At 49.1% G+C, this 20130-nt stretch overlaps 1 protein-coding gene and 1 pseudogene across 11 annotated transcripts in view; one reads left to right on the forward strand and one right to left on the reverse strand.

Moving 5' to 3' along the window:
* Positions 1 to 20130, reverse strand: part of MARK2 (microtubule affinity regulating kinase 2) — a 70478-nt gene that overhangs the window by 17438 nt on the left and 32910 nt on the right. The window contains exon 1 of one of the 11 annotated variants that reach the window (XM_012463140.2): positions 4168 to 4600. The exons of 9 other annotated variants lie outside the window; for them this stretch is intronic. The gene's annotated coding sequence lies outside the window, so the exon portion shown is untranslated. Of the gene's footprint in view, positions 1 to 4167; positions 4601 to 20130 lie in introns of those variants that run through there. One more of the 11 variants, XM_012463139.2, reaches the window with a different exon arrangement.
* On the forward strand, positions 11003 to 11103 carry LOC135270271 (U6 spliceosomal RNA; annotated as a pseudogene).

Genomic DNA, 20130 nt, shown 5'->3' on the forward strand with positions numbered 1-20130 from the left:
TTTGGGGTAATGAAAATGTTCTAAAATTGATTGTGGTGATGGACATACAATTGTGAATTTAATAAAAGCCACTCATTTACACTTAAAATGGATAAACTGTATGATATGTGAATTATCTCTCACTAAAACTGTTCACAGAGTCTGGGCCAGGCAAGGTGCTCATGCCTATAATTCCAGGACTTTAGGAGACTGAAGCAGGAGGATCACTTGATGCCAGCAATTCAAGAACAGGCTGGGCAATGTAGGGAGACTCTGTCTCTACAAAAAATGAAGAAAACTAGGTGTGGTGGCACACACCTGTAGTCCCAGCTGCTCTGGAGGACGAGGTGGGAGGATCGCTTGAACCCAGGAGGAGTTCGAGGCTGCAGCCAGCCATGACAGCGCCACTGCACTCCAGCCTGGGTAACAGAGCAAGACTCTGTCTCAAAAAAAAAACAACAAAAAAAAACGGGGGCAGAGTCTGGTCTTACTCCTGTTTAGAGCCCTGATTATGTCTCACAAAGAACATCTGGTGCAATTGCTCCAGCATACTGCAACAAAGCATGAGGCCAGAGACTCATCCCAGAATCATCCAGAGCTGTCTTGGAAACTTCAAGGAAACAATTTGGAGGGCAGGAGGGTGACCAGAGGAGTGTGAGTCAAAGTTCTTCCTTTCATGGCCCCTGTTGGCTGTAAGTGAAGCACTCAAAAACCACAAAGAAAAAGAATGACTTGCTACTACTCGAGGAACTGTCCAGCATTCCTAGGCAAGAAGCTTACTAGCCCACCCAGATGCTTTTCAGGCAGAAACGACAGAAACAACTAAGTACAGTATCCTGATTCTGACATTGTGCCCACGTAGGCCTTTGCATAGTAGCTGCAGGCTGTCATTTGGTGAACTGTTAGACCAGATCCCAGAAACACGTGGGGTTGGAACTTGGAGGAGGAAGAACCCATGCATCTGGTTAGATGTCTGAAGGGGGACGCTCCTCACATCCCAGAAGAGGCCCTTTTAACTTCCTTCCTTCTCTCTTCCTCACCAACCTTTGCATCTCCACGAAGCCCCCCAGCCCTTACTGTCTGCTCATTCCAGCCTGTAGAGCTCTCTGGTGCTGTTCACACACCCTGCAGTTCACTTAAGCCTGGTTGATCCTCAAACGGTGTTTGCTAGACAAGCAGATTTTTTAATACCTGCTTTTTTCCCTTCCAAAGGAACTCTAGCGTTCACACCCCTCAAAGAGAAGGACATTTCTAGGCCCTGCTGGCACCTGATTGGCCCAGTCTCCTGAAGGATACCCTAGCCCTGTCCAGCAGGGTACTGAAAGCCTGGCCTTCTTGGCTACCTTTTTCTCAGCCCCATCCTCTCTGAAAGTGCTGCTAGACTGCCTCCCACCCTACCCAGTCTGCCTAGGGGGCAATGAACAGGAAAAACCTTCCTTCTGCCCCAACTCCTACGAGAGGAAGATGGATGGGAAAGTTTCCTTGGCAACCTCTAGTTCACCTTCTAAGCTTTTTTTTTTTTTTTGTCTTACTTCCCTATACCCAGGTCGGACGACACCTTTTAAGTTTCTTGTCACTCCCCTTTTCTCTGAGGATACAAGCCCAAGGCAGCAAGAAGCATGACAGTCTCTAAGTTCTCAAAATCCAGAACAGGGATTTAGCACCTACCTGGCACTTGAAACTTTTGCCCCTCTGAAACCAAATCTAGGCATCCCATGCCCATCCTAAGCTCTGCTCTGCCCATCCCTGTTGGTGAACAGAGGGGCTGGTGTGCACGGCACAGCAGGTCAGCATTCCTTGCCTGGCCCTGTGGCATTCTGGGCCTCAAGGAGCTTAAGCACCACAAGCAAGACTCTGCCATTCATTCTCTTCCTTTCTGGTTAAGACTGTAGATGTCGGAGACAAACTGCCAGGTTTCAAATCCTAAATCTGCCACCTACTCAGCACATATTAACTTTATTATTCTCATCAACATCAAGCCAGGTGCAGTGGCTCATGCCTTTACAGGCAGCACTTAGGGAGGCAGAGGCAGGAGGATAGCTTAAGCTCAAGAGTTTGAGACCTGCCATTCACAAAAAGGAAAAAAAAGACAATATATTAAAAAAAGGCAATATAGCGAGACCCCGTTCACAAAAAGGAAAAAAAAAAACCCAAAACAAAACAAGTGTAACATCAACATTGTCAAGAGGGAGGTGAGATTATTACAAATGAGGAAGAGAACTACCCAAAAGACCTGCAGCCAATATTGCGGCACATCTGTGCCAGGCAGCGATCTTGAGCACGCTGCAGTCCAACAGAACAGGTTCCAGTCCCGGTTCCCCCACCTACAAGCTTCAATTTTTTTAATCTGTAAAGTCGCTATAAACATTCCCTACTTTACCCAGGTAGATGAGAGAACACATTTTTGTAAAAGGCCTTATCCAATGTTCAGTAAGAGCAACCATTAAGTCCCCAAATACTACTGCTCGCCAATCCAGAAGTGGAGCCTGCTAAGCCAGCTACAGTCTAGCTGGAGGCTGAGGAGATGCTAGGGGCCTTTCTGCAGAGGGGGCCAGACTGAGTATCCACTCTCCTCCAGACCTGCTGAAATGCCACACTCCCTCAGCCTGTTGCTAGCCCACACCAGCCACCTCCAGCCTTCAAAAGAGGGAAGAAGGGGAGTCAGGAACTCAAGACAGGGTCATTGTGAAGCACTGGTGCCACGCTGGGTATCTAGGACAGGGAAAGAGAGGAGGGTCTGCTTGTTCAGGAGCCAGGGAAGCCAACAAGCACTGGTGTTTGCTCTTTGATCCCCTGCTCCAAAGTCACCAACCCTCTTCAGGACTGAACCATCCAACTCACAGTACTCCAAGCGCTCAATCCTTCCTTTACCCCCCACCCCCTCTACTATGCTGTAAGATGTTTCCCACAGCAGGGATGTGAGCCAGCGTAAGGAGGCAAGCCACTGGGAGGAAGCAGAGAAAGGAGAAAGGGAATAGAGAGGAGAAAGTCTCCAAGAAATGCTTCTTGGGCCAAGGCCCAAGTGAGGCAACTTCCTCACCTGGGTGCTTCCCTGAGGGATGAAGAGGTAAAGGTGTGCAGGGGCTATTATGGAGACAGTTTCCCTTTTGTGGTTCTGGCTACACCATTCAGCTTGGCCCTGGGTCTCACCAACAGGATGTTGGGCTGAGGATTAGCTGCCCTGCTGGGCCAACTCCACAGGACCTGGTGAAAGCCATGCTCTCCCCTGCACCACCATCCTCCCTGCTTATAGTAAGATGTGGCACACGAGGCACTCCCAAAGCTCTGGCCTACGTCATACCCCAGGCAGGCCCTAAAGGATGGAGGAGGTCTGTCGAGAGTAGCCCCGATGGCTCTTAAACAGCCTTTAGAAAGAATAAGGGGTCACCCTGCAAGGCAGTTATTTGGAACCAAAAGGCAGACCAACCAGTTACTGAGCAGGCCTGACTCAGAAATAGGGCTGAAACAGCTTTGTGTTCTGCTACTGAGAGGAAGAGAGATGGCAGGTCATGGAGGAGAAAAGAAAAAGACAGTTTCACATCCACTGGATCTGCCAGGGCCCTTCTGTCTGGGATCTCAGACTCGGTAGGTGTGTTGCCAGCTCGCCCGGAAGACAGCCTCCACCCCAAGAGGTCTGGCGCTGACTCAGGTAGGCAGGGCTCCCTGCCCTAATGCTGCAGGCGCCTACCAACAGTTGGCCCTTGGAGAAGCTTTGGGGCTCTGCAATCAGGGCTGGCCTCAAGTGTCCTTTGGCTTCCCGAGAGCTGGGGAGGGGCCAAACTGGGAGGGGTGATACTCCCTGGCCAGAAGCAGAGTAAGCCGGGCACTATGGAGTCAAAGGAGAAAAGTGTCCCTTGGGCACCAGCCCTGGCCGACGGCCCCAGATCCTAGGCTCCCCCTCACTGTAGCACCGGAGCATCCTCCCTGAGGCCTCAGGCCTCTGCCTCCCACCAGGCCCTCCTCACGCATTTGTCCAGCTGCTTGTTCTCAGGGGAGACTCTTCTGGTATGCGCCCCCTCTTCCTTTCCTAGTCAATGCCTCTTCCACATCTGGACACCCTTCCTATGAATATTATTATGCTGGACTCAGCCATGGCACCACTTAGCAACTCTCTAAAGATCCTATGTTTGAGGTGAGAGGGAAGAAAGAGGAGGAGGCAATCCTCAAATGAAAAAGGGAACAACATACCCGGCTGGAGAAAGGGACAAGGACTACCAGCGACTTCCATTCAGCAGAGCCCACAGCAGAACCTGTCAGGCAGCGAGGGCAAAGTACAGAGGCCGGGAAGAGCCAGGCCCAGGGCGGGGGCTGCCGGCTCAGCCAGCCACCCTTACTCAGCCGGAGCAGCCGACACCTTCCACCACCTCCTCAGTGAAAAGTAGCTAAGCAGCCAGGCCGAGCGGTTCCTGCCTGGGAACCTGGACAGTGTCGCAACCGAAACCACCACTAGCAGAGAGGTTTGGCAAGGACAGCAACAGGGACAAAGCCCCGCTGGGCCAGAGCCTGGTGGTCAGGAAGTGCGTGCAATTCCAGGACAGTACACCAGGAGCAAGGTGGGAGGGAAGGGGCAGGAGGGGAATAGGGCAGGAAGGGAGACAGAGAGAAAGAGGCGGGTTTAGATCAACTTCCTTCTCCCCTCCCCCTCCCTCACTCCCCGGAAGTGGGCTGCCCCACCCTCCCCAAGGTGCTTTGCTGGGTAACAGCTGGTGAGAGGGCGAAGAAGAGACTCACTGCAGCCACGGCTGTCATAAAGCCCTATCTCACCTGTAGCAGGTGGGACTTGGGTAGGGGCAGATCACTTTAACAAGGCCTCGAATAGGGCTGGGGAGGAATATGTGTGACTCAGATGTGCTGACCCGGAGTGGCAGCCCTGCCAAAGACCAGCAAACCACCCCCTCAAGAACAAAGTGGGGAGGAGGGTAAGCAGAAACCAACAAGCCAACAGTGGCGGATGGCCCTCCTACTTCCTAAAAAAGCAGTGCTTAACCTTAGAAACATGCGCATTCCACTTAGACACAAAATACTTTGGATATAATTTCAGGGAGTTCAGGGACTCTATGTAAAGCCCCTTAGAGGTCTATGTTTTCTAGATAATGGGCTTTTATCACTCATAGAGCATTCTATCAATGATAAAATCATGTTTAATCCTAGATTTTGCCCCAAAGCTATAATCCAAATGTCCCTTCTAGGTTCCTTCCAGGCCTGCTTCTGAAGTTTACCCCTAGATTTTCACTCATCTCCAAGTCTCCAGTCACCAATCCCCTGCCTTACCTTCAAAACAACACTGCTTTCTCAAGGAATTCCAAAGGCCTGGGATTCCTCACACCTTCCTCCTGCTAAGCCCCCACTATCTGAGTATGTGGTGAGCCCGGGGCAAGTTGGCTGTCTCTCATCTGGAGAAGACTCTCCTTTCAGACCAACCACCCCTGTCTATGTGCTGCTTGCAGCCTTTCCTCTGGGTCTCAGATCTATTTCTCATTCATTCCAGGGCTCTACGCCAGACTCCTTTTCATTAAGGAACTCCATGACCTTCTCATGTTGGTAGCCATTAACCCTTCAGGGAAGGGAAAAGCTTCCTCTGTGCCCTCACAGCACTGAAGCATACATCCCTACAAGACCATGCTACTCAGAAGGGGCCAAGAAATGTTTGCCTTACCCATGAGCCCTGGTCAGCAGATTCAACATTTCTGATCACTGTATGTCTAACGCTTACACTGTTTTCTCCAAACACAGACCTACAGGACAGGTAGTCTCCATTTTCCATTGAGAAACTGACATTCAGACGTTACGAGACTTGCCCAAAATCTCAACACTTTTCTAAGTCCAGAGCTGGGGCCGGAGTCCAGAGCTTTTGTCACCATTTCTGCACTCTGCCACTTCTGACAGTCAGTCCCCCTTACCAGTTTCTCATCAACCCTTCTTGATGCTGAATTGTGCTCTCATTTCCCCCAAAAGAAGATAAGCCCCTGGCTCTTCCTCTACAGGTTAGGAGGGAGAAGGTATGAAGGCTCAGGAAAGGTGCTCGGGACAATGAACGATGATGTGCGATTCAGGCCAATGGTGGAGTGCTGTTTACAGGCCTATCCTGGTGGTCCCACGGCAACCCTTCCTTTTCCCAGCCCCCTCAAAGTAGGCCCTGACTTCAGTGGAGGAGGTCAGCTGTAGTTTATTCTGGATCCTGGGCTCAAGCCTTCCTGGGACCTCCGGCCCCTTCACTCACTGGTAGACTGAGAACCAAAGCAGAATCAAACAGCTTGTTTTTTCCAGTCCCTTCATTTAACCAGGGCTTTGCAATGTGACAGAAGGACTGTTTCCTCAATCCTATTTGTGGGAGACAGTAAAGGGTTTTATAAACTGAGGAAGTAGAAAGTACTGACATCAGACAGAAAGGCTGGGAAGAAACAGGGTGGGACTTAGATATAAAGCCACATGGGGGCCGGGCACGGTGGCTCACACCTGTAATCCCAGTCCCTTGGGAGGCTGAGGTAGGTGGATCACTTGAGGTCAGGCATTCGAGACCAGCCTGGGCAACATGGTGAAACCTCATCTCCACTAAAAATACAAAAATTTTCAGAGTGGTGGTGCGTGCCTGTAATCCCAGCTACTCGGAGGTTGAGGCATGAGAACTGCTTGAGGCGGAGGCTGCAGTGAGCAGAGATTGCGCCACTGCACTCCAGCCTGGGCGACAGAGTGAGACTCTGTCTCAAAAGCCACATGGGGCTGGGCACTGTTGCTCATGCCTTAATCCCAGCACTTTGGGAGGCCAAGGTGGGAGATGACTTGTGCCTGGGAATTCAAGACGAGCCTGGGCAACAAAGTGAGACCCTCTCTCTCCAATCAGAAAATTAGCCAGGCGTGGTAGCATGGGCTTGCAGTGTCAGCTACTCGGGAGGCTAAGGCAGGATGACTGTTTCAGCCAGGGGATCAAGGTAACAGCGAGCTATGATTGTGGCATTGCACTCCAGCTTGGGTGACAGACTGAGAATAAGACTCGTCTTTTTTTTTTTTTTTTGAGACAGAGTCTCACTCTGTCACCCAGGCTGGAGTGCAGTGGTGTGGTCTTGGATCACTGCAACCTCCGCCTCCTGGGTTCAAGTGATTCTCCTACCTCAGCCTCCCAAGTAGCTGGAATTACAGGCGCATGCCACCACGTCCAGATAATTTTTGTATTTTTAGTAAAGATGGGGTTTCACCACCTTGGCCAGGCTAGTCTTCAACTCCTGGCCTTAAGTGATCCACCCGCCTAGGCTCCCAAAGCGCTGGGATTATAGATGTGAGACACCACGCCCAGCCTCTCTTTTTTTTGAGATAAGGTATGACTCTATCACGCATGCTAGAGTGCAGCATTGTGATCTTGGCTCACTGTAACCTCTGCCTCCTGGGCTCAAGGCATTCGCCTACCTCAGCCACCCGAGGAGCTGGAACTCAGACCCACGGCAATATGGCTGGCTAATTTTTGTATTTTTTATAGAGACAGGGTTTTGCCAGTTTGCCCAGGCTGGTACTGAACTCATGAATTCAAGCAGTCTGCCCACCTTGGTCTCCCGAAGTGCTTGGATAACAGACGTGAGCTACCACTCTCAGCACAAAACTTTGTCTTTTTTTTTTTTTTTTAATACATGGTCTCGCTCTGTCGCCCAGGCTGGAGTGCAGTGGCGCAATATTGGCTCACTGCAACCTCTGCCTCCTGGTTGAAGCGATTCTTCTGCCTCAGCCTCCTGAGTAACTGGGACTACAGCCACACGCCACCACACCCAGCTAATTTTTGTATTTTTAGTAGAGATGGGGTTTCACCATGTTGGCCAGGATGGTCTCAATCTCTTGACCTTGTGATACGCCTGCCTCAGCCTCCCAAAGTGCTGGGACTATAGGCGTGAACCACCATGCCCCGCTAAGACTTGCCTCTTAAAAAAAAAGTCATGTGCCTGTGGCAAGTCAATATTTATTTATTTATTTATTTATTTCAGACAGGATCTTGCTCTGTTGCCCAGGCTGGGGTGCAGTGGCACGATCTTGGCTCACTGCAACCTTTGCCTCCTGGGCTCAAGTGATCTTCCTTCCGAGTACCTGGGACTACAGGCATGTGCCACCAAGCCCAGCTAATTTGTGTATTTTTTGTACAGACAGGATTCTGCCATGTTGCCCAGAGTGGTCTCGAACTCCTGGGCTCAAGCAATCCTCTCACATTGGCCTCCTGAAGTGCTGGGATTACCGGTGTGAACCACTGTGCACAGCCATATGGGACATCTTGTAACTAGAAGTGGAGTCCCTAGTTTTTTGACCCTTCTTCCCTCCACCATATCCAGGAACCGTCTTTGCATCCTTTGATTCTGAGTAACTATCAGCTATCAACTGCCAAGAGTCAATAAACCAGAGGAGCAAACTTGTAAAACTGGCAGGCACTTACCAGTGGAGAGGCTGGATGCTCCCACCCCCAAAATTAACTGTGACTGCTTAACTTGAGAAACAGACAGATTCCTTTACTATCCCATTGTAGATGGGAGGTAGGGGCTGCTCCCTCTTTCCAGCCAGGGTAGGGGCCCCCCTCACAAAGGATACCAGAAGAGCCTGCAACTTAAGCACAAGGCCAAAACCAAGGTGATTTACTGCCCTTTGGCTCTCTGAGCTGCAATCCTCACCCCAAGGTAGGTAGGGAGATAAGCAATATAGCCTGGGCCATGAGGTGGCCCCCTCCCCCACAGCCCCAGGCCTCAAGCCTGCCTGGGAAAAACCTGACATGGCATAAGAGGTAAGAACAGAGAGCCACCTCCAGCTCACTCCCCTTCAGACCTGGAAGCCACAATGCAAAAAGCACTTTCCAAATCTCCTGCCTTCAGAGCAACCTGAAATGATGGGCTCCTCTTGATACTGGATTTTACTAAGCAACCAGGGTTTCAGAGGCTTCCAGGACTACTTTCATCCCTAAGAATCTGCTTGTTGGGGTATGCTCTCTAAATCCCCAACTACTGCTGCCCCAGCAAACCTTTGTTGAACAGTACTCTGGAGCCCTGGCTCCAGTTGCAAAGCTCAGTGAGATGTGGCTCCTGCCTTCCAGAAACTCAGAAGAGGGAAACTATATAGAAAACTTGCCACAGTTGGGCCAGGCGCAGTGGCTCACACCTGTAATCCCAGCACTTTGGGAGGCTGAGGTGGGCAGATCATGAGGTCAAGAGATCGAGACCAGCTGGCCAACATGGTAAAACCCTGTCTCTACTAAAAATGCAAAAATTAGCTGGGCATGGTAGCTAGCGCATGCCTGTAATCCCAGCTACTTGGGAGGCTGAGGCAGGAGAATCGTCTCACCTGGGAGGCAGAGACTGCAGAGAGCCGAGATCGTGCCACTGCACTCCAGCCTGGCGAGAGTGAGACTCCATCTCAAAAAAAAGAAAACAACAAAAATAAAAACTTAACTGCAGTTGCTCTGCCCACCTCTGCTGCTTACCAGCTGACTGAATGTGAGCAAAGTGACATGACTTCTCCAAATCTGTTTCCTCATTTGGGTTGTAAATATACTAGCTATACCCATTTCACAGAATTAGAGTGAAGATTAAATAAGAAAATCTGGCCGGATACAGTGGCTCATGCCTGTAATCCCAGCACTTTGGGAAGCCAAGGCAGGCTGATCCCTTGAGCCTAGGAGTTCAAGACCAGCCTGGGCAACACGGCAAAACACAGTCTCTACAAAAAAAACACAAAAATTAGCTGGGGTGTGGTGGCATATTCCTGTAATCCTAGCTACTTCGGAGGCAGAGGCGGGAGGATTACCCGAACCCAGGGAAGCAGGCTGAGGCTGCAGTGAGCCATGATCACACCATTGCACTCCAGCCTGGGCGAGAGAGGAAGACCCTGACTCAAAAGAAAAAAAGATAATTCAAGAAGAAGATGAAGAAAAAGAAAAAAGAAAATCCACGTCAGTGTTTACCATAGAACCTGGTATTCTGTAATGTCTTGATGTATTCTCCTATTACCTAGCTTCACTTTTGTGTAGGAACCATTATTTCCCATCTCCAAGGGCTCTGGGCGCTGGGAAAAGCTACAATATCTAGGAACTTGGCTGAAAGTACCAGTGTAGCTAAGTTGATTCCTGTCATCCTGGTATTCCTTCTATAACAAGGAAAAGTCAAATTCTTGCCATGGCCGGGCAATCAGACAAAGAGGAGCCACCCCCCCTTTTTTTTTTTGAGATGTAGTCTCGCATTGTCGCCCAGGCCGTAGTGCAGTGGCGTAATCTCAGCTTACTGCAATATACACCTCCTGGGTTCAAGCAATTCTCCTGCCTCAGCCTCCCAAGTAGCTGGGACTACAGGTGTGCACCACCACAACCAGTTTATTTTTTTTGTATTTTTTGTAGAGACAGGGTTTCACCACGTTGGCCAGAATGGTCTCATTAGAGGAGCCTCTTTCCTAACATAAAACCATCCTGCAAGAGTAGGTGAATGACAATGTGCCCATGCCTCTGCCCTCTGTGTGGCCCAGAGGATGATGACATTGGTCATGCCAAGGTTCTTCCCTTCCTCATCAGTTCCTTAACTCCTTCCTCCCAGAAAAGGTTCAAGAGAAACAGCTGACATACCAGTACCACATGGTGCCAAGGGCTGGGGAAAGCTCACACTGCCAGCCTCGCACTTTATGCGGTTCCTCCCATACCAGTGGGTTACTGTAACCATGGAGACCAGCAAGTTCCTCCGTATCACAGGGGAGCCAGCCTGCCAGTAGCCCAGGGCTCTAGGGGATGGGGGTGGTGGGGGTAGAGAGAAGGCAGCCTGCAGCATAGAGGTTTGGCTCACTTTACAGAGGACTGTGGGGAGGTAGCAGATCCTAACCAGTGCAGCTGAGGTGGCTGGGCTTCCTCCTAACCTCGTTTTCTTTGCCTAGTGTGTATGTTCTTAGATTTTCTGGGCTCTCTAGACACTGGGCTTCTCTTCCTAGCTCCGCTGCTATATACCGGGGTGTTGTATAGGGTATAGTAGTGAAGAGTGTCATTCTGGAGTTAGACCTGTGGCGATAACCCAGCTCCACCATTCTGCACATGCACATATACTAAAATTGGAACCATACAGAGAAGATTAGCATGGCCCCTGTGCAAGAATGACAACACAATTTTGTGAAGCATTTCATATATATTTTTTTTCTTTTGAGACAGTCTCATTCTGTTACCCAGGCTGCAGTGCAGGGGGACTCAATCTCTGCTCACCACAACCTCCGCCTCCTGGGTTCAAGCGATTCTCCTGCCTCAGCCTCCTGAGTAGCTGGGACTACGGGCTGATGCCACCATACACGGTTAATTTTTGTATTTTTAGTAGAGACAGGGTTTCACCATATTGGTTAGGCTAGTCTTCAACTCCTGACATCGTGATCCGCCCGCCCTGGCCTCCCAAAATGCTGAGATTACAGGCATGAGGCACCATGCCTGGCTGCATGCCATATTTTCTAAAAGATTAAAAATTTTATTATTTCAGGCCAGGCATGGTGGTTTATGCCTGTAATCCCAGCACTTTGGGAGGGTGAGGTGGGTGGATCATTGAGGTCAGGAGTTTGAGACCAGCCTGGCCAACATGGTAAAACCCTGTCTCTACTAAAAATACAAAATTAGCCGGGTGTGGTGGCGCATGCCTGTAATCCCAGCTACTCAGGAGGCTGAGGCAGGAGAATCGGTTGCACCTGGTAGGCGGAGGTTGCAGTGAGCTGAGATTGTGCCATTGCACTCCAGACTGGGCAACATATATACATATATGAAATAAATAATAATACAAGAGAATGGGTCAGAATGGTGTACAAACGAGCTACCCAGATCTACACACACTAAAAGGAAAGTGCTCATCTATCCTGTTTGCCTTCCTGTGATCCAGGTAAGTCCTCTCATCCCTTGTTTATCTTAAATCCAGACACTGTCTTAGCTGGGAGTGGTAGCTCACTTCTCTAGACTCTCACAGCACTCTATCCGTACCTTTAATTTCTTCCCCTTTTGTAAGAAACAAAGTCTTGCTCTCTCACCCAGGCTGGACTGCAGTGGCACAATCACAGCTCACTGCATCCTCAAACTCCTGGGCTCAAGGGATCCTCCTGCCTTAGCCTCTCAAACAGCTGGGACTACGGGTGAGTACCACTATGCCTCGCTAGTTTTTTATCTCATTTTTTTGTAGAGATGGCATCTTGCCATCATGCCCAGACTGGCCTCAAACTCCTGGGCTCAAGCAATCTTTCTGCCTCAGCCTCCCAAAGTGCTGGGATTACAGGGGCGAGCCACCACACCCAGCCCCGTTAATTTCTTGTTTGTGTCCCCCTACCTTAACCCCCTCACGCTGACAGATTAGAGCCAGTGTCCCCCTCACCTCTATGTACCCTCAGTGCCCAACAGTGCCCACACCTAGCTGGCCCATGTTACAATACTTAGTTAACAAGAGATGCACAATTTTTTGATCTTTAAAGTTGCCCGCTCTCACAAGAGATAAGGGTAGAGAAAGGAAGATCACAACCTCTTGCCATCAGTCCCATTTCCCCTCTTTCAAGGCATCTGTTGCCCTTGAAGTTGGTTGGTTACTATCTGTCCTTCCTGCTACACTACACTACAAAAGGAAGGATCTTGTCTGTCTTTTTTTTTTTTTTTTTTGAAATGGCACTTCTCTCTGGTCATCAAGGCTGGAGTGCAATGGTGCCATCTCAGCTCACTGCAACCACCACCTCCCGAGTTCAAGCGATTCTCCTGCCTCAGCCTCCCAAGTACCTGCAATTACAGGTGTCCACCACCACGCCCGGCTAATTTTTGTACTTTTTTTTTTTTTTAAAGTAGAGATGGAGTTTCGCCATGTTGGCCAGGCTGGTCTCGAACTCCTGACTTCAGGTGATTTGCCCACTTCAAACTCCCAAAGTGCTGGGATTACAGGCATGAGCCACTGTGCCTGGCCAGGTCTGTCTTATTCATGTGCCAGAACAATGCCCAGCACAGTATTAAAAAAAGTACTGAATAAATAAATGTATACAAATGAATAAATAAGAAAATGTGGTGGGGTGTCTTCATGACAGTCTCTGGGACCCACAACTGACAAGTGATAGCCCACATCAGTGTACTCTGCAGAAAATACCCATGTGGGTAGTGGGCCACGAGATCCCCTATCCCAGGGATGGATGAAAGATGGTCACCAAGGTGAGCTGGAGACAGACTCAAAATATAGGAACAGCCAGGGACCAGCAGGGCCCATCCCACTTGCTCCCCTGAATCAAACCCTAGCCCTCCTTTCATCAGAGGGAAAACCCTCTCCTTCAAACTTCCTGCTGCCCATGACAACCACCAGGCCCTCCCACTTAAGACAGTTCTGCCTCTCTACATTCAGTTTCTCTACTGCTTTGCTATCAAAACCATTGTGTTTTGCTGTGACAATGAATGCAACTCAAGCCATTCTAAGAGCTACCAATTGGGGACAGACAGTGACTTGTATAAGAATCTAGAAGACATTCATTTATTGTTTGCCACACTAAGAGTTCTGCTTTAATGTTTCTTACTTGAACCAATGTACTGACTGTAAGGCCCTGTTAACTCTAGGGTGTCAAAATAATTTCACCCATACACACCTGCCTCCTGTTCTGATGCACAAATCAGTATTCCCACCCTGCCCCCAACCCCTCCTCAAACTGCCTCCTGTTACAGAAAAGCAAAGGAACTAAAAACGGCAGCTGGGGAGCTCAGTTGACTCACCCAGCATAATCATCTCCTCCCAGAATCTCCCATCTTCTCCTGGGGTTTTTGCCAACACAAAGTAAAAAAGAAGCATGAGATCTTAAAAAAAAACTCTCTCAGCATTTATGCAACAGCCTTTCTACCTGGGTACAGATTTAACCCTTTGTTTCTGCCCTTTCCCATGTGGTTTCCTTAAAACTTGCTTGTATGCTGAGGATACTACCCAGCCTGGAGCTGGGAAACAGGCCTTCTAGACCTCCCAGTCCCAGCATTGCTGCTGGAAGGTGCAGAACAAGACATGTGCCTCTTTCTGCTGCATCTTTCTTTGGAAGTGAACAAATACTGCCTTCCTACTCCTTCAGTTTCAAAGAGGGAGTTGAATAGACAGGAGGAAATGTCAGAAAAAACACTGGGACAAAGTTTGTTGCCCCAGAAGTCACCATGGCCAGAGGTCAGAGCACATTAGAAACCACCCAAGGCTATCACTGCCACTCTCACCTCGGAACTCTCTCCTTGTTGCGCCAGGCTGCAATGTGGCTACTCCACTTAAGTGACCACTGAAAATCCAACTGGCTGATCTTTCTAGAAGCAAGCCCTTACTGAGTTGCTCCTGCTGATAGGGAGAGATGCTATTGTTCTCCTACAGTAGATCATTAAAAACCCAAGCAGGAGAGGGCACCTAAGTTGTGGAATGAGGGCACTCTGTTTCAGGTGCTATGGAACCATGGATCAAATCCGCTGACATGGAGAACCCAGACAAACCTGACCCTCAAGGCAATCACAGAAGACAAGGGTAGCTCTCTAGCAACCTTTCTGGGTAGGCAGAGGAGGGTGCTTCTTTTTTGTCATTTGGCATATAGGAGGACAACTTACTTGTGTGATAGATAGTGCTATGACCACAAAATACGGTATTTTAAAATTTTTATTTATTATTTTTTTTGAGACAGTCTCACTCTATCCCCATGCTGGCGTGATCTCAGCTCACTGCAACCTCTACCTCCCAGGTTCAAGTGATTCTGCTGCCTCAGCCTCCCGAGTAGCTGGAACTACAGGCGTGCACCACCAGGCCCAGATTATTTATTTATTTTTTTGTATTTTTAGTAGAGATAGAGTTTTACCATGTTGGCCAGGTTTGTCTGGAACTTCTGGCCTCAAATGATCTGCCTGCATCGGCCTCCCAAAGTGCTGGGATTACAGGCATGAGTCACTGCACCCGGCTGAATATAAAATAGACACTTCCACAGGCAAATGCAAATCTGCTGCAGCATATTAGTAAAGAAAACCCCAAGTTACCAAAAGTTCTGTTTTGAGAAGGAATTCTTTTTCCACAGAAACATGTTACAAATGGTAGCTAGATGCTCTGGCCAGCCCATGAGGTCCTAGCATAGTATTTCAAGTACTTAAGAGTTAAACCATCACCCAGAACAGAAAATGAATCCAGAGTTCCAACTCAGGACCTGGGAACAGATCTTTGCTCTCCAAGCACCATGGGCAGCAGACACTGGGGCTCCCTAACCTTCAAGCTTTAGAAGAGAGCTTGAATCAAGAAGACTTGAACGTCTGGGTGTGGTGGCTCACACTTGTAATTCCAGCACTTTGGGAGGCCAAGGTGGGCAGATCACAAGGTCAGGAGTTCGAGATCAGCTTGGCCAACACAGTGAAACCGTCTCTACTAAAAATACAAGCATTAGCTGGGCGTAGTGGTGGGTGCCTGTAATCCCAACTACTCAGGAGGCTGAGGCAGGAGAATCACTTGAACTAGGGAGGCGGAGGCTGCAGTGAGCCAAGATCGCATCACTGCACTCCAGCTTGGGCAACAGAGTTAGACTCCAACTAAAAAAAAAGACTTGAAAAAGAGAGCTTCAAAGCATTTGGGGTAGAGCTTAAGGCTGGAGAGAGGGTCTGAGAAGATACAAACACAAATGGAGATGAGGAATGAGGCTGGAGGAAAAGAATTTTGAATGGGTGCTGCCTTGCAAGAGAGAAGAGCTAATTAAGCAAGACCAGGTAGAACAACTTCCAGCTAGAAAAGAAAAGACAACCTGCAACAGTGCCCTGACATATCAGGGGCAAATGCTCTTTGCAACTGTCTCTCCTACTAGGCAACTGACGCAGGGGTTGTGCTGCAAACCTGCCTTCCTGGGCTTGCCACTGCTACTGCTGTCTCAACCCTGTGCTGAGGGCTGGATCCTGTTACTAAGTGGCCATGGCATCCTGGCCAGCTTGCCAGATCCATGGAGGATTCATTTGTCAGCAGTTAGGGGAAGAGTGGAAAGCTCAAGCTTCTCAGTGAGACTGAGTATATGTCAGCTTATGGCTTTAGGCTGAAGGTGCCCCTCAAAGCCAAAACTGCTGTTTATTTACTGGCGACAACGACAATTTTGCTCCAAGGGGCCCTAGCTGTTTGTACTTTCTACCCAGGAGCAGAGTATGCCAAACTAGATGACAGCCATTTTCTATTACAACTGCCTTATTAAAAAGCACTTTTGCCAGGCATGGTAGCTCACGCCTGCAATCCCAGCACTTTGGGAGGCCGAGGCAGGCGGATCACAAGGTCAAGAAATCGAGACCACCCTGGCCAACATGGTGAAACCGTCTCTACTAAAATACAAAAATTAGCTGGGCATGGTGGCATGCACCTGTAGTCCCAGCTACTTGGAAGGCTGAGGTAGGAGAATTGCTTGAACCCAGGAGCTGGAGGTTGCAGTGAGCTGAGATTGCGCCATTGCACTCCAGCCTGGCGCCTTGAGGCAGAGCAAGACGCTGTCTCAAAAAAAAAAGAAAAAGGAAAAGAAAAGGTACTTTTTTTTTTTTTCGAGACAGGGTCTCATTCTGTCACCCAAGTGGGAGTACAGTGGCATAATCTTGGCTCACTGCAGCCTCAACCTCCCCAGGCTCAGGTGATCCTCCTACCTCAGCCTTCTGAGTAGCTGGGACTATAGGCGCCCACCACCACACCCAGCTAATTTTTTTTTTATTTTTTTGAGATGGAGTCTTGCTGTCGCCAGGCTAGAGTGCAGTGGCGATCTCGGTTCACTGTAACCTCCGCCTCCCAGGTTCAAGTGATTCTTCTGCCTCAGCCCTCCAAGTAGCTAGGACCACAGGCGCACGCCACCAGGCCCAGCTAATTTTTGTATTTTTAGTAGAGATGGGGTTTCACCATGTTGGCCTGGATGGTCTCAATCTCTTGATCTGGTTGCCTCGGGTTCCCAAAGTGCTAGGATTACAGGCATGAGCCACCATGCCCAGCCTAATTTTTGTATTTTTTGTAGAGATGGGGTTTCCCCATGTTGCCCAGGCTGCTCTCAAGTGATAGGCATGAGCCACTGCACCAGGCCTAAAGGCACTTTTTATGCTTAGTTCATCTTTTCAGCATCCTATGAAGAGTCTGGGCCGGGCATGGTGGCTCACGCTGGTAATCCCAGCACTTTGGGAGGCTGAGACAGGCAGATCACTAGAAGTCAGGTGTTTTGAGACCAGTCTGCCCAACATGGTGAAACCCCATCTCTACTGAAAACACAAAAATTATCCGGGCATGGTGGCAAGCGCCTGTAGTCCCAGCTACTCAGGAAGCTGAGGTGGGAGGATCACCTGAGCCTGGGGAGGTTAAGGCTGCAGTGAGCCAAGATCACGCCACTGCACTCCAGCCTGGTTGACAGAGCAAGACTCCGTCTAAAAAAGAAAAAAGTCTGATTGAATTGGTTTCCAAGAGAAGGGAATGGCGCAAGGTAGCAGAAGACCTGGGCTTTGAGCTTTGTAATTTCTGTGGTATGAACCTGGGAATGGCACTCTTTGGTGCAGATTAGCTCATGCACTGGTAGAAGTCCTCAGGAACTAGAACCATCAATTAACAGGTGGTGCTGGGAGGAAGGGGGCTGCTCTTGGGCATTGATACATGTGCTGCTACACAGACTGTGGACAAGAGAATGCTGGGTATTTTGAAGGAGGCAAGCAGCCAAGTCTGCAGCTCTCCACCTCTGAATTCACTCAGAGATGGCAGGGAAGAAAAGATGGCTCCAAGAGGAATATCGCTCCCACCCAACAAATCCTAAAAGGCAGCTCTAACTGGCAATGGGTATGGTGACATAAATGAAGACCCAAAGAAGAAAGCCACCCAGGATCAACAGTAGAATTTAGCTGGGTGGCTACAGACTATGTCTACTCATTCTGGTATTCTACGTAGTTCATACTAACTACCAAGGAAAAAGAACTCCAAAGGCATAAAGGGGTCCCTACCAAATCTTGAAAACAGAAGGTACAGAATCAGAAATTACCAAATATCAACACCATCCAAAACACTGAGGACAATGCCTGGCAATATGCTGGTTATTTCTATAATTACATATGCTTTCCCAACTTGTTCTGCAGGTTGCCAGAAAATACAGCTTGAACTTCTTTACCCAAAGCTCACCACAAATTCTCTGCATCTTCAAAAGGAGATGGATGTTTTCAAACTGGCCCAGGATAGCCCTGCAGTTGAAGGCTAAGTTCTGGTCATCTACGTGTATGGCTCGAACTTGGACTTGAGTTCAAGTCTGTACCCAGGCAGAAAGGCTGTTGCATAAATGGAGCTAGAAAAGGCTCCAGCAGCTCAACCATTTTATCCCTTCCACAAAAGGCCACTCTACTCTCTCCTGATGAAAACACACACATCCTGCCCTACATGTATGGACCTGAAAACTTTGCAAATCAACAGTCATAATGGGAAATGTGATCAGTGTTTCTCTCACACACACGTGCGTGCGCACAGTGTGGCCAGAATAAGTCCATTCTCATATACAGTGCTTACTGAAGCTAGGCGCTGCCTCTTCAGCTGTGAGACAAGGGAAATCTGTGTGCATGTTTATGGGGAGAGAAGTGATGGTGCTGGTGAAAGCTTAGCCACACTTCCAGCTCCTGAGTGTGGCTGACATAGAATTCAGCAGCCTCTCTGGCAGCCAGGCCCCCATCGCCAGCTGTCCTTCACACAACAATAACAGGATCACTGTTTAGGAAGATGGGATTTTTGGTGTTAGGTTTTGTAGCCCATGAACTAACACAGATCTACCCCATCTCAGGGGCAGTTTCCTGAAACAGCTGCATGTCCTAGGCCCCTGCAGACAGGATTTGAGAAAGATAAACAAGATGCCAGAAGTAGAAATTTTAGGGGGATAAAGAAGAAATGAAAGTGGCTACAGTGGCTCATGCCTATAAACCCAGTACTTTGGGAGGCTGAGGTGGGCGGATCATTTGATGCAAGGAGTTCAAAACCAGCCTAGGCCATATAATGAGATCCCCATAACAACAACAACAACAACAACAACAACAACAAAGCCAGCTGGGCATGGTGGCATGCACCTGTGGTCCCACCTACTCAGGAGGCTGAGGCAGAAGGATTGCTTGAGCTAAGGAAGTTGAGGCTGCAGTCAGTCTTGATTACACCACTGCACTCCAGCCTGGGCGACAGAGTAGACAGTCTCTTTAAAAAGGAGAAGGGCCAGGCACAGTGGCTCATGCCTGTAATTCCAGCACTTTGGGAGGCCAAGGCAGGTGGACCACCTGAGGTCTGGAGTTCGAGACCAACCTGACCAATATGGAGAAACCCCATCTCTACTAAAAATATAAAATTAGCCAGGCGTGGTGGTGCATGCCTGTAATCCCACTACTTGAGAGGCTGAGGCAGGAGAATTGCTTGAACCTGGCAGAGGTTGCAGTGAGCCAAGATTGCGCCATTGCACTCCAGCCTGGGCAACAAGAGCGAAACTCCAACTCAAAAACCAAAAAAAAAATAAATAAATAAAAAGGAGAAGGAATAAAATTGTTCTCTTCTCACAGCTGAAAGCCCTACCCCATGGGAGCAGACTTTTCCCACCTGGTCCTAAGGCCTCACACACACTCCCATTTATCTTCCTTGGCAGATCAGGCTTCCTGCTGGTGTCTCCACTCTTTACCCTGACAGCTCTACCATGTCAAGTGACCGTGGTATCTAACGCTGATGCTGGTTACCCCATGAAGAGACAACCAAGGTCACGTGAGCTGGGCTGACATGTTCTGCTGCACTTGTTTATAGGCAAGGGAATTAAAACAACTTGTCAAGGGAGGGGAGGGGGAAACCCTGTGCACAGGGCAAGCATTGGCAACAGAGCATAGAGGCCTCCCACCAAGAAATCTTTTGCTCAAACATAAAGCAGAAATCTCTCACCAAACATCAAACCAGCTAACTATGCCAAATATTACTTATGATCAAGTGACCTTGAGGCACTGCCCAATTTTTCCAATGTTCTTTGGGTTTTTTGGGAGTGAAGTAGAGGGGATTTTAGGGAGATAAGCAACACAGGGTCCCTATAAATCCCTAAGTTCAATTAATACCCAAGCAAAGCATGTAGGGCTTAAAAAAAGAGATAGCTTGGCCGGGCGCGGTGGCTCAAGCCTGTAATCCCAGCACTTTGGGAGGCCGAGGCGGGTGGATCACGAAGTCGAGAGATCGAGACCATCCT

The sequence above is a fragment of the Aotus nancymaae genome, unplaced genomic scaffold, assembly GCF_030222135.1.
Source record: "Aotus nancymaae isolate 86718 unplaced genomic scaffold, 86718_ANA_hifiasm-v0.15.2.pri h1tg000059l, whole genome shotgun sequence".
Lineage (NCBI taxonomy): Eukaryota > Metazoa > Chordata > Mammalia > Primates > Aotidae > Aotus > Aotus nancymaae.